Below are 12,016 nucleotides of genomic sequence, written 5' to 3'. Positions count from 1 at the left end.
TGACAGACATGCTTCTCTGAGGGAGTTTGGATACATGTGTGTGTGTGTGTGTGTGTGTCTTAAAGGGACAGCTCACAGCAAAATCATCATTTCCCTCTTCACTCAATCAATCAATCTTTATTTATAGCCCAATATCACACATGTTACATTTGTCTCAAGTGGACTTCACAGTGTGTACAGAATATCAGTATGACAATACGACACCCCAGGGGCGGATCTAGAAAAATATTCATGGGGTGGCCCGGAGAATTTCAGGGGTGGCCTCCCCTGGCAGAAGTATATGCTGATTTATTCGCAGTCATATCAATCAATGTTAAGTTGGAAAGCCACAATATTGATATTTTAACTCAATAACAATAGGTGACATTATTGTGGCTCATCAGGAAAGCCTTACATATAAATATATAAGCTGGCAGACATCATGGGAGACTGCTGCAATAAGTACATTAATTAACTGTCTCATCGATGTGTGTCTGAATGAATATGATACTATTAACAATCATATTATTCCTATCAGCTGTCAATCACTGTTATGATTCACATATGCAGTGTTAATTATTAAATAAACTATATTTTTTGGAGGAGTTAATGATGAATGTTCCACAAGATGCTTGCTCACCCTCCTTGAAATTTGAAAGACAAGTAATTACTATCATAAATCAAAAAATCAAAGGAACAGTTCGGCGCCCCACGACTTCATTACAACCTTGCCTTTACATCAGAAAGAACAAACATTAAAGAAGTGACTAACTGCCAACTGGCCTAGTTAAATCAAAGTGGTTACTTTATTTTGGCGGGGCAGTGTAGTTTTACACACCGTCTCATTTTACTTTCTCAGGACTTGAAACTGTTTGTTGGGGGCAGACCCCCTCAAAGAAAAAAATATATACACGCATACAAGGTCATCATCTTAACAGTTTGTTATTCTCATCGAGTCGTCCGTGAGCAGAGCATCAAGTTGTCTATTACAGCTGAATGTGGCGATTACCATCTTGATCAGCAAAACGCCTCACAAACTTATTAAGATTTAAAGCTTTAGCCAATCCTGCAACTTCCCCACAGGGGAAAGAGTTGACCTGCTGAAAGCCCAACCCCTGCATGCATTCTGGTTCTCTCTTGAGAAGAAAAATAAATAAATCTATTACTACACGACATATTTAAAAAAATGAATGCCATTTTAATTGTGTGTTACTTTGTTCTGAAAGCTGAAACTGCTGCTCCTCACAGAGAGAAGAGGGAGGCTGTGTGATTGACTTTACATTGTGGATAAGGGCGGATAGCCCCCATTGTTCTGCGTGTCAAAATGAAAGACAGCCCACACACCTATCAACCATCACACCGTGGGGTCTTATTTCATTACGAGTTGATTTCTATCAACACGTAATGTTGTATCGATGTGTATAGAGATGTACTACAGCAAAAGTATTCTCCGTTGGGACTTCCTGCAACAACACCACGCCGTTATCTTGATTCTGATTGGCCAGAAGACATTATCAAAGATGTTCTATTGAGAAGATGATCACTACGTGACAACAGTTTTCAAAACCGTTTCTAGTCTTCGGTATTTCCAGAAATGCTTCTCGTTTTGCGCTGTCCCCCGTTCAAATGAAATCGCCGCCAATCATATTTCCATGCTCGTTCCATGGCCGGGGGAGGAGTTACAAGGCTCACGTCTTGTGCTGCATTCACTTGCACTCGGACATTAGAGATTTTCTCTCATAAATGTCCGATGAGCCACAACTTCTTTTTCAAAACAAAGCTGCCAACTGGGGTGGCAGCTGGGGTGGCGAGGCATTTTTCTGAGGTGGCAGCTGCCACCCCGTGCCACCCTGTAGAACCGCCACTGCGACACCCTCTGTCCTTAGACCCTCTGTCCTTAGACCCTCTGTCCTCAGACCCTCTGTCCTCAGACCCTCTGTCCTCAGATCCTCTGTCCTCAGACCCTCACATCGTACAAGGAAACACTTCCAGAGAAAACCCACAGTTTAAAGGGAACATGGGAGAAACCTCAGGGAGAGCAGCAGAGGAGGGATCCCTCTCCCAGGACGGACAGACGTGCAATAGATGCCGTGTGTAAATTGAAAAGATAATACATTTGCAACATAGGTAGTCCAGATGTTAGGAAATGCATGTGTGTATAATAGGAAGATGAATCCACGAGGATATCCATCAGGACCCATGATCCAGGACCACAGCCACGACTCAAGATCCAGGGCTCGCGATCCAGGACTCAGGACCGCAGGATCATCCATGACTCCGGATCCCGGCGTATATAGACACCAAAAAGAAAGACATTTGGCTGTAGTGGTGTTTATTGATTATGGTTGTTTTATTGCGAGTGTTCGAGATATCAGCGGTAACATATCTGCCTTTTCTCGAATATAATACAACTTAATGGCATTGGCACGGTGGCCGACAGGTGCAAACATGCTACAACTACTTCAAGTTGGTGGATATTTTCATGTTCATCTGCGAAAGCTCAACAATATGTTTCCAGAACTTACGACCCATTTTCTCAAGGGTAATCTACTAGAACTTTCTATCTACCTAAACCCGCCAATCACATCACCGCACAAGGAGTATTTTGAATTCAACGCATGCATGTTAGACTGAAAGAGACCGATAATCTTAACCATTTCCTGCAGTAAGTCTTTTGAGATAGCTTCAGGGGTAAAATAGTGATTTCACATGGAGTCAAACTTTCAAAGGCTCCTCCGAAAATCCATTTCTGAGTTTGAATGGAAGACAAATTTGCTCCAGGTGAAGAGATGTAATGTATTATTCAGCGAAATGAAGTCATTCAAAGTTGTCCCTTCACTTCTTTCTATCGGAGAAGGTAAGAGTTTGGGATGTGAGGAAAAAAAACTGCGATTCTCCGAAACATAACGCTCCCAAGAGATGGAAAGACTTCCCACAAAGAGAGCAGTGCCGCGGGGAAGACGTTTGCCGGGGAAAGAGGCGTGATAGGTGATGATGTGCGGAGGGAACACAGGGACTATAGCTTTGCAAACAGAACACTTTTGAGTATGTGCGGATTATATTGTAACAAAATGTCCTGATTCTGGTCAAATATAGTTCAGAATGAGTTCTCCCAGCTAATTACAAGATGTGATTTATCTAAATATCCCGTCTTATTTGTACTCGGATGACACGAAAATATATACACAGGCTCCCACAATTGGTGAGATAACTGATATTCTGAACAAAGAACTGACACAGTAATGGAATGGGTGACCAGCAACAAATTAGTGCTCAACATTCAAAAAACAAACGTATTGTATTTGGCACAAATGACGTACTAAGGTCTAAACCGCAGTTGAATCTGATGCTGAATAATGTAGAGGTTGAGCGGGTGGAGGAAACAAAGCTCCTGGGACTCATCCTAGTGAACAATTTGTCATGGACGAACCACAGAGTCAGTGGTGGCAAAGATGGGGAGGAATATATCTGTCATCAAGAGGTGCTCAGTGTGTTTACCAGCGCAACTGACAAAACAAGTCATTGAGTCTCTAGTCCTTTCACACCTGGACTACTGCTCAGTGATTGGTCAGGGGCAAACAAGAGGGACCTGGGAAAGCTGCAACTGGTTCAAAACAGAGCAGCTCGGCTTGCCCTTAGGTGGACACCAAGACGTCATGTAAACACAATGCATGTCAAGCTCTCCTGGACATTAGTCACGGAGAGGCTGATGGTATCACTCCTTGACTTTTTGAGAAACATAAATGAGCTGAAGCATCCAACCTGTCTGTATAAGCAACTTACACCTAGCTCTAACATCCATACATATACAACGAGACAAGCCACAAGAGGTTGCTATCAAATCCCTAAAGCCAAAGCAGAGTCTATGAAGAGCACAGTGCTGTGTAGAGCCATGGCTGCATGGAACACACGGCCAGATCAGATCTCTAAAGAAACAACGAGAGCAAGCTTCACAAGACGATTGAAGAGGCATCTAGAAGCCCAAAGATTGTAAATTACACAAGCAGCAGAGGGTTTTTTAAACACATGCAGGAATATGGTACTTTCGCCAACATAGACACACACACAGCCTTTATGATGAGGATTGTATTTGTTTAGTTTGTTTTACTCTAAAAGAAGCGAAGGGAGACATTTGTAAAATCACTATTATTATTATTGTTCTTTTTTTTTTTTCCCTTTCCAAGGAAATGGGGAATCAGAAAATAAGCTGGATGTGATGGTTGATATGAAAGTCACTGTTTGAAGGAAAATTTACGCCGTACACGATTTGTATCATTGTCTTGTAATGTACTGTCGAATGTCATGTTTTATGTTTTTTGTGGACCCCAGGAAGATTAGCTGTTGTGAAGCACCAGCTAATGGGGATCCTAATAAACTATAAACTTATTTCAAGAAATCTTACCAAGCTAATTTTCACTTGTTCAATTGGCAGATTTTTGTACTTCTTTCAAGTGAAAACAGCTTGTTTTCGGAGCAGCATTTGACTAGAGGAAAGCCCACAAAGCAGTCTCTTTAAAATAGGTTGTAGCTCGTCCGAATGTATCTTCCACCTTCTGGAAGTAATCTGTGAGCACTGGATCGTTACACAGTGCAGTCACGGTGAAGATAGGATCAAGAGAAACTCCTGAAGCTGCTCCAGTGTTACGGTACGTCCACACAGCAGCTTCAGACGAATCTTCCACCGCTTCCAACGCTTCTCTGCCCGTTGGCTTTGAATGGGGATGACGTCACTTTGCCTCGCTTTTCACCGAACTGCATTGTGGGGGAGCGAAGCGAAGATTTCCAGGATTTCCAGGATTCAAAAGTTGAGCAATGTTCAACTTTTGAAGCCGAGCTGGAAGCGCTAGCCAATCAAACCGCGTGTAAGCAGGGAGAACCAGACCGCAGTTCATTTCCTCATATTCCAAACGAGAACTTACGGTAGCAAATCACCCGGTTCTTTACGACCAGAACTATTACCGGGATACAAACCGGAGGAACCAGGCATGGAGGGAGGAGGCAGAGACAGTGGGGGAAGCTGGTAGGGTTTCGCCTGTTTGGGGAGTTTATATATATATATATTGCTCGCATAAAATCCCCAAGCTGTCAGACACGCCCAGCTCCAAGATTTTCAAGATTTTTGAAAAGCTGCTGTGTGGACGTACTGTTACAGAAAACTGTGCTCCGAAAGCAACCCAGCGCCCTGAGGGATGCTGCACGGATTCGGTGTCTTTGTCTGGTTCATAAAACGTTTGAATTACAATGAAGTGAAGCGTGTTTGGCTGTGGAAGCTCACACAAACAACTCGGCTGATTCTATTACAAAAACGATCTGCAATTTATTGACTAGAGCGACTCCAGGTTTTGTTTCACTCTACAAATTGCTTCATTGTGTGTGTTTTGTAACTCTGTAAACCCGCGTCTTCACACCGATGCAATCGTTTGTATCAGAAAATAATGCATATTCTTCTCTTGCAAGAAGCCACTTGAAACCGCTGAAGGAAGCCCTGCCTCGAAAGTGTGTGGGAGTCAAGTGTACCACCGTGTGATCTGGGCCACGGATTACACTTTAATAATATAAGTATCTAATTACCGCCTTCACGCCTCTTCAGCACTCCCTAATAATTATCGCCCACTGGCCTTGAAGCACAGATAGTGAGCAGACTTGTCTCTTTACACGGTGAACAATAAGGTGCACATACAGGTTTCTGTGTGCCGCGTAGTGAGCTCTCTCTCTCTCCTCTCCTGACATGTTTCCAGGGACCTGGAGCCCCACTTTAACCCTGGCACCAGCCGCTAATAGAGGGCACACACTGCTAAGTGCCTGAGCCGCCAGGGGGAGAGGCTGAATGTGAACATGAACATGCTCCCAAATACAGACACAACAATAGAAAAAGGCCTACAGTAGATACTAAAGCCATAACTGCAGGCAGTGAATGTAATAATGACGGGGCGGTGGTGGCGAAGTCGATAGGGACTTGGCTTGGTAACTGGAAGGTCATCAGTTTAAGTCCCGGCAAGACCAAGTGCTACCGAGGTGTCCCTGAGCAAGGCACCGTTCCCTACACTGCTTCCCGGGCGCCGTACAAAATGGCTGCACACTGCTCCTAACACTAGGATGGGTCAAACGCAGAGAAACCGTTTCCCCACGGGGATTAAGAAAGTATATAAAAAGTTTTCCATAGACTTCCGGTATGAAGTTAACTAACTCTCTCAGATCGGTTCAAATAAACCCACAACATCCAACTACTCGACAATAAAAAAGTAAGCGATGAGTGGGGGGAAACTATCGGAGAAGCTGGAAAATCTTTAGGGAATTTCCTTTCTGAAATCTTAGAAAATGAAAATATTGATCAAAGCAAAAATGAAGATGGCCCCTATCTCTATTTTGCACACAGCAACTCACTTATCACGCACAGTCGATACTGATGCCATACGCTTTGGAGACTGAGAAGAAACCACAACTGCATTCATGCACAAAATGTACCACAATATCTATTAAAAAAAAAAAAGATTACTGCCTTTTCTAGTTCTCGATCTGTGTTTTTAATTTTTGCTTTACTTTTATGTATGCACCACGACATCAAGTCAAATTCCTCGTACGTGTCAACCTAAGTTTCAAGGCTTTTATTGTCATTCGTACATAGCTACAGTGTAGATATGTACGAATGACCATTTTAGGTCACAGGCTCCTCCAACAGTGCAACACAATAAAGCAGTAAATAAAATAGAATATAATAGAAACAGAATATAATAGAAGCTGTGCAGAATAGTCTACAGTAATTGTAATATTGATATATGTGAGTTGCGACCTCGTAATAAACCTGATTCTGAAAGGATGGAAAAGACACACACACAGACCTGATGTTGAGAAGGCGCAGCATGGGATCAGCGGAGGGTCCCAGCACCCAGGTGGTGAAGCCGACCAGCAGCAGGGTGGTGGACAGGATGGTGCGCCTCGCTTCTGTGGATGTGTCTCTCACAGCCAGGCTAAAGGCGACAGCCCCCCTGAAACCTGAGAGAGAACAGCTGTGTTACTGCCATCCATCAAGGAACAGAAGCATGCGACCTTAGAAGAGAATACACCAGGATATTCACGATCAAATATAATTGTATTTATCATAAAATCTGCCTTTCAGTAGCCTAAAAACATGAGCACATGGGTCCTTCCAGAATTGGAGGACAATTTAGACACCAACAGTTTTTAAAAATGAACCTTTTATTTTATATTTTTTTTAATGTATTTAGGAAAAACAGATAAACCATCAAAACAAGTGATTTGCCAGCTAGGCATCAAATGTATATTTTCCAATGAAGAATTACCCGGTTACTCTAATTATAGTAACAGGGTTGTAAATCAATGCTAGTTTGAGCTTCAACCTCAGGAAGTATTGCTAGATGTAGCATGTACTTTCAAGGCAAGGACACACTTGGATATCTAATGCAAGAAAGATGACTTTGAAATTAATATGCTTTATTCTGATAATATCGGTAACAGGGTTGAGTGGGTCGGAGTGCCACACTCTTTTAAGACTGGAAAGATTGTAAAAATAGGAAAAATAAAAGAGAGGACTTAGTTGTGGTCTACCCATGGCACTAGCACATGGCTTGCTGATGTCACTTCCTGTGTGTCATCTGACTTTTGGGTAGCAGGGTTGAACGCATGTTGAGGGACACACCTTCTGTGCAAAATTACTGTTATCTAAAATGTGTTTATGATTTAACAAATTGATTTACCATTACAAGAGAAATATATCAATAGAATAATACCAAACAAAGGAAATAAAATCCCTATTTTAAATGTTATATTTGACGCAAGTTGGTCACCAAGAGAGAAATGCCATTTTAGGGGATGTTCGAGAGCTATTTGATCATTTAAATAATATTTTGAAACCACTTTTTCTACAACTTTATATACATTTTGTCTCAAGACAAGTATGTTTAACACAACAAGTGCATGTTTAGCATTTTGGGCATGGATTATTAGATCTTTTATATGGGGGACATGAAATGTCCTCCAATTCTGGAATGACCCACATACTAGGCAAGGCAAGTTTATTTATATAGCACCTTTCAACACAAGGTACTTTACAAACATGAAAGACATTCAGACAAAGGCATTTAAAAACAGTCATTAAAAAGAAAATACAATAAAAGAAACATTAAAAGAAAAAATACATAATAAAAAGTACATGAATAAAAAGTTACAGTGCAGTTGAAGATATGAATAGTTCACTCAGAAGTTCCACTTTACTGATGCCTTTCTTTAAGGTTTCTCCGAACATGAGCTGTGTACGCTTGCAAGGCACATACTGTACGTCCCGACCAGCACACAGAGAAAAGCAGCCAGGACAAAGTCCCCTGATCCCCTGGGGTTACTAGCCCCACATGTTCATCAACCAAAAACGAAACACAACCGCTCTTTTTCAATTAAAAGCAGCGGCAAAAAGAAAAGTCTTCAGCCTGGATTTAAAAAAGTACAGTTTAAAAAAGCAGAAAATGCTCTGTTTTAGTTGAACACACACAGTTAAGCTCACACACACTGTTGTATGAACATATCGGTTCACCTGCTGAGTTAAAAACAGAACACATGAAGCAAAGAAAGTGAAAAGCATGAAGCAGATTCAGGCAGTCGAACAGGGGTGTCAAACTTAAGGCCCGGGGGCCAAATCCGGCCCGCGACTTCATTTCATGTGGCCCCACAAGAGCTTGCAAAGAATATAATATGTTTATTATACGGTTACATGCTACTTTACAGAAGCACGTTGCCCATAAACTACATGTCCCACAATGCATCGCAAATTTGACTTTTGACTTTTGTTCTTCAAAATATGTTTTTTTTTCTCAGAATTTGATTTTTTTTCTCCAAAATGTTACTTTTTATTTCAAAATGTCACTTCTTTGTTTTTGTTTTTCCAGAATTTGGCTTTTCTTTTTAGATCATTTTGTGACATTCTCACTGAAGAGACTTGGAATTATTTGACCTCGACTTCTGCTTTAAGAAGTAGTTAATTATGAAGTTATTACCCTATGCGATAATAACCCAATGCAGTTGCAATAATATAATATAATACATTATTTTTTATTTATATATTAAATATTTATGTATTTTTATATAGTCTTAAAGTTACAACCGGCCCTTTGAGTGCAACCATAATGCTGATGTGGCCCGCGATGAAATTGAGTTTGACCCCCCTGCAGTAGAAGATTCACTCTGAAAGTATTACCCTACAGAACAGAACAGCTCACAGAGAAGAGATACCATCTGATCCTTTACAACACACACTATTGTAATCAGCAACATTTCAAAATGGAACAGTAATCTGATCTGAACTGTTTCCACCATCACTATCGTTGACCAGCTGATCCCAAACTAGCTGGTAGTGACATGATACTCAAAGTCAATATTATTCTCAAGGCGAATCCTTGACTGGTACGAGAAACAGCTGGAGGCGGCGGCGGTGGGGAAGCTTTTTAAAATAGCAAGACAAGGTTTTTCTTTTACAAAGAACCCGTCTTATGTAAGAGGCAAAGTGGGTCAGGCGAGCAGTGAAGCATCCTGTACCCCACATCCTCTATTCCTGCATCCTCAAAGCATCCAGAGCTTCAACCACTGCAGCTATAAAGTGATGCTGTATTTAGTCCTCTCCAAAATACACATACCAAAATAGAAAAAGGGCCTACAGTGAGTTTCCTTTATCAAATCTTAGGATATGACAATATTGATTAATTCAAATTTGAAGTGAAATGTTATTTCCCGATGGCCTCTGTCTTTGTCACAAACACCAACTCAATCATCTTCCACGTGTAGATACTAAAGCCATAGCTGCAGGCAGTGACGAAAATATAATCAAGTTGTTTTTTGTGGAGGTTTTCCATAGACTTCCGGTATGATGGTGGAGTGAGCGGACACTAGTTAACCAAGTCTCTTTACCCGACAGTAAAAAAGTAAGCTATGAGTGGAGGAATCTATGGGGAAATCAAAAAGGCAAGATCTAGCGAATACTAGGACGAGCAATCGGGGACCCTGGAGCTACAGGATAACGCAGAAACGCATTTACAGACGAACCGATGACTGAGAAGAAGGAAGAAATATCCGACAAGAAAGATCCCGTAAGCTGACAGAGAATAACAGCATTAGAGAAGCAATGGATGAGTTAGACGATAGTGGAATTTGTGGAGGTTTAAGAGCAGAAATATCATCACCCAACATCCATCAAATTAGCAGCAGGAGATGTTTCAATATGTTTTATCAAGAGCCGTACATGCAAACACACACACACACACACACACACACACACACACACACACACACACACACACACACACACACACACACACACACACACACACACACACACACACACACACACACACACACACACACACACACACACACACACACACACACACACACACACACACACACACACACACACACACACACACACACACTTTGATGTTGCACTGGAAGGGACTGCATGCTAAGTGTCCTGGGCACGAGGATATCTGTGCAATTATCAGAGACAAAGGTACCTGGAATCCTCTTTTGTCACACTTTAAGAAGAGGCCCCTTCAAACCTCCAGGTTGCTTGTACCTAACTCAAGGGAAGGATGGAAACGTGTCAAAGTCGAGGCACTAAATACAAATATGTCCTCTTTAATGTGACTCCAGCTTTGTGAGTCAAACTTATGATGCCTGGAATAATAAGGGACCAATATGTTAGGCAGGGGACCGTAGTCTGACAGGGCTATTACTAAAACAAGCTCACTCACACCCTGCAGTCAATATTAGATCTCACGCACCCTATGGATTTTCAAAAGCAATATCCTGCTCCCAAAAGCAGTCATTGCTCCTTATCGAAAGGCCTCTGAGCTGTTTGAACGGAGGTAATTAAGCACTTTCATCTCAGCCTCATTTCCTATAAAGCCCATCTCCATTGTAACGGCCAAGGCTGAAAGCTACGGCGATTAAAATCTACCGCGTAACCGAGGAGCGATTAACCGGGGTGGAATCACTGGGGATATTTCATTTTGACGGACACTTTGAGCACCGAGGACTTCGACCTCCAGTTATTCTTGCGTGTACATCCGGGTCTGCTTATATCCAGATTGTTTTCCCTCCAAGCTTTTGTGTGGCAGCGAGGACAAAGCTAAACAGGCTCAAGTGAATCATTTCCTCGAAGGCTGGCACTGAACACGAGAGAGTTGGGATAAAGAAACTGCCCAGTCGTCTCTTTCCGCGTCTCCTTTGACCCCGTGATGGAAGATGGATTGTAATAATAATTGCCGGCCATCTGGGCACCGGAGTGTGAACGAACAGCCCCTTGGAGCCCAGTCGCTCCTCGGGTGTACGCTACCGCCATGCCAGCTCTCAGACAAGGACAACTGTAGCCAGAAGTCCATCAGAACCAGCGCACCGCCCTCAGGACGAGAGGCTGACGGACGAGAGGCTGACGGACGAGAGGCTGACGGACGACAACAGCTGTTCATAGGAGACAGTGTTTGAACATAACATGTACTGTGGCTGCTTTGTATTCTGGTCTATAAAGACTTCAGCCAAACTAGTTACTAAATAACTAATAATGGTAACACTTTTTTTTATATATACTTTTTTATAGATTTTTTTTTTAAATTTTTTTTTTTTTTAAATATCAATAAAGTTAATTAAAAGATAAAAATTATGCAATTTTTTTAATCTGAAATGCTAAAAATAAAAATTGTACACATTCACCATCAACTAGTTGTTAATTAACATGCAGTATATTGGCTCTTTGTTAGTCATTATAAAACACTTATTAATGCCTTATACACGACCATATTCTCCCAGTACTACTACGTAATGGATTGTATGGATAAGGTAAAGGGAAAGCTGGTGCCAAGACAAATATAGTATTCCAATCTAAAGTATTGATTTCACCATTGTAGCATAGTTATTACCATAGAGGGCTTTAGGATGGAAATATGAAATGACTTCCGTTTTTAAATCCTTGATAAAGGAGGGAGTAATTGTTACGTGTTCGGACACCCAAGGTTCCACGCACTGCTAAAGAGTTTAA

At 41.7% G+C, this 12,016-nt stretch overlaps 1 pseudogene; it reads right to left on the bottom strand.

Annotated features, from left to right (window-relative positions):
- Positions 1–12,016, bottom strand: part of LOC117465590 (sodium/hydrogen exchanger 7-like) — a 47,855-nt pseudogene that overhangs the window by 1,387 nt on the left and 34,452 nt on the right.

The sequence above is a fragment of the Pseudochaenichthys georgianus genome, chromosome 20 (genome assembly GCF_902827115.2).
Source record: "Pseudochaenichthys georgianus chromosome 20, fPseGeo1.2, whole genome shotgun sequence".
Lineage (NCBI taxonomy): Eukaryota > Metazoa > Chordata > Actinopteri > Perciformes > Channichthyidae > Pseudochaenichthys > Pseudochaenichthys georgianus.
This window is presented reverse-complemented; position numbering and strand designations above follow the sequence as displayed.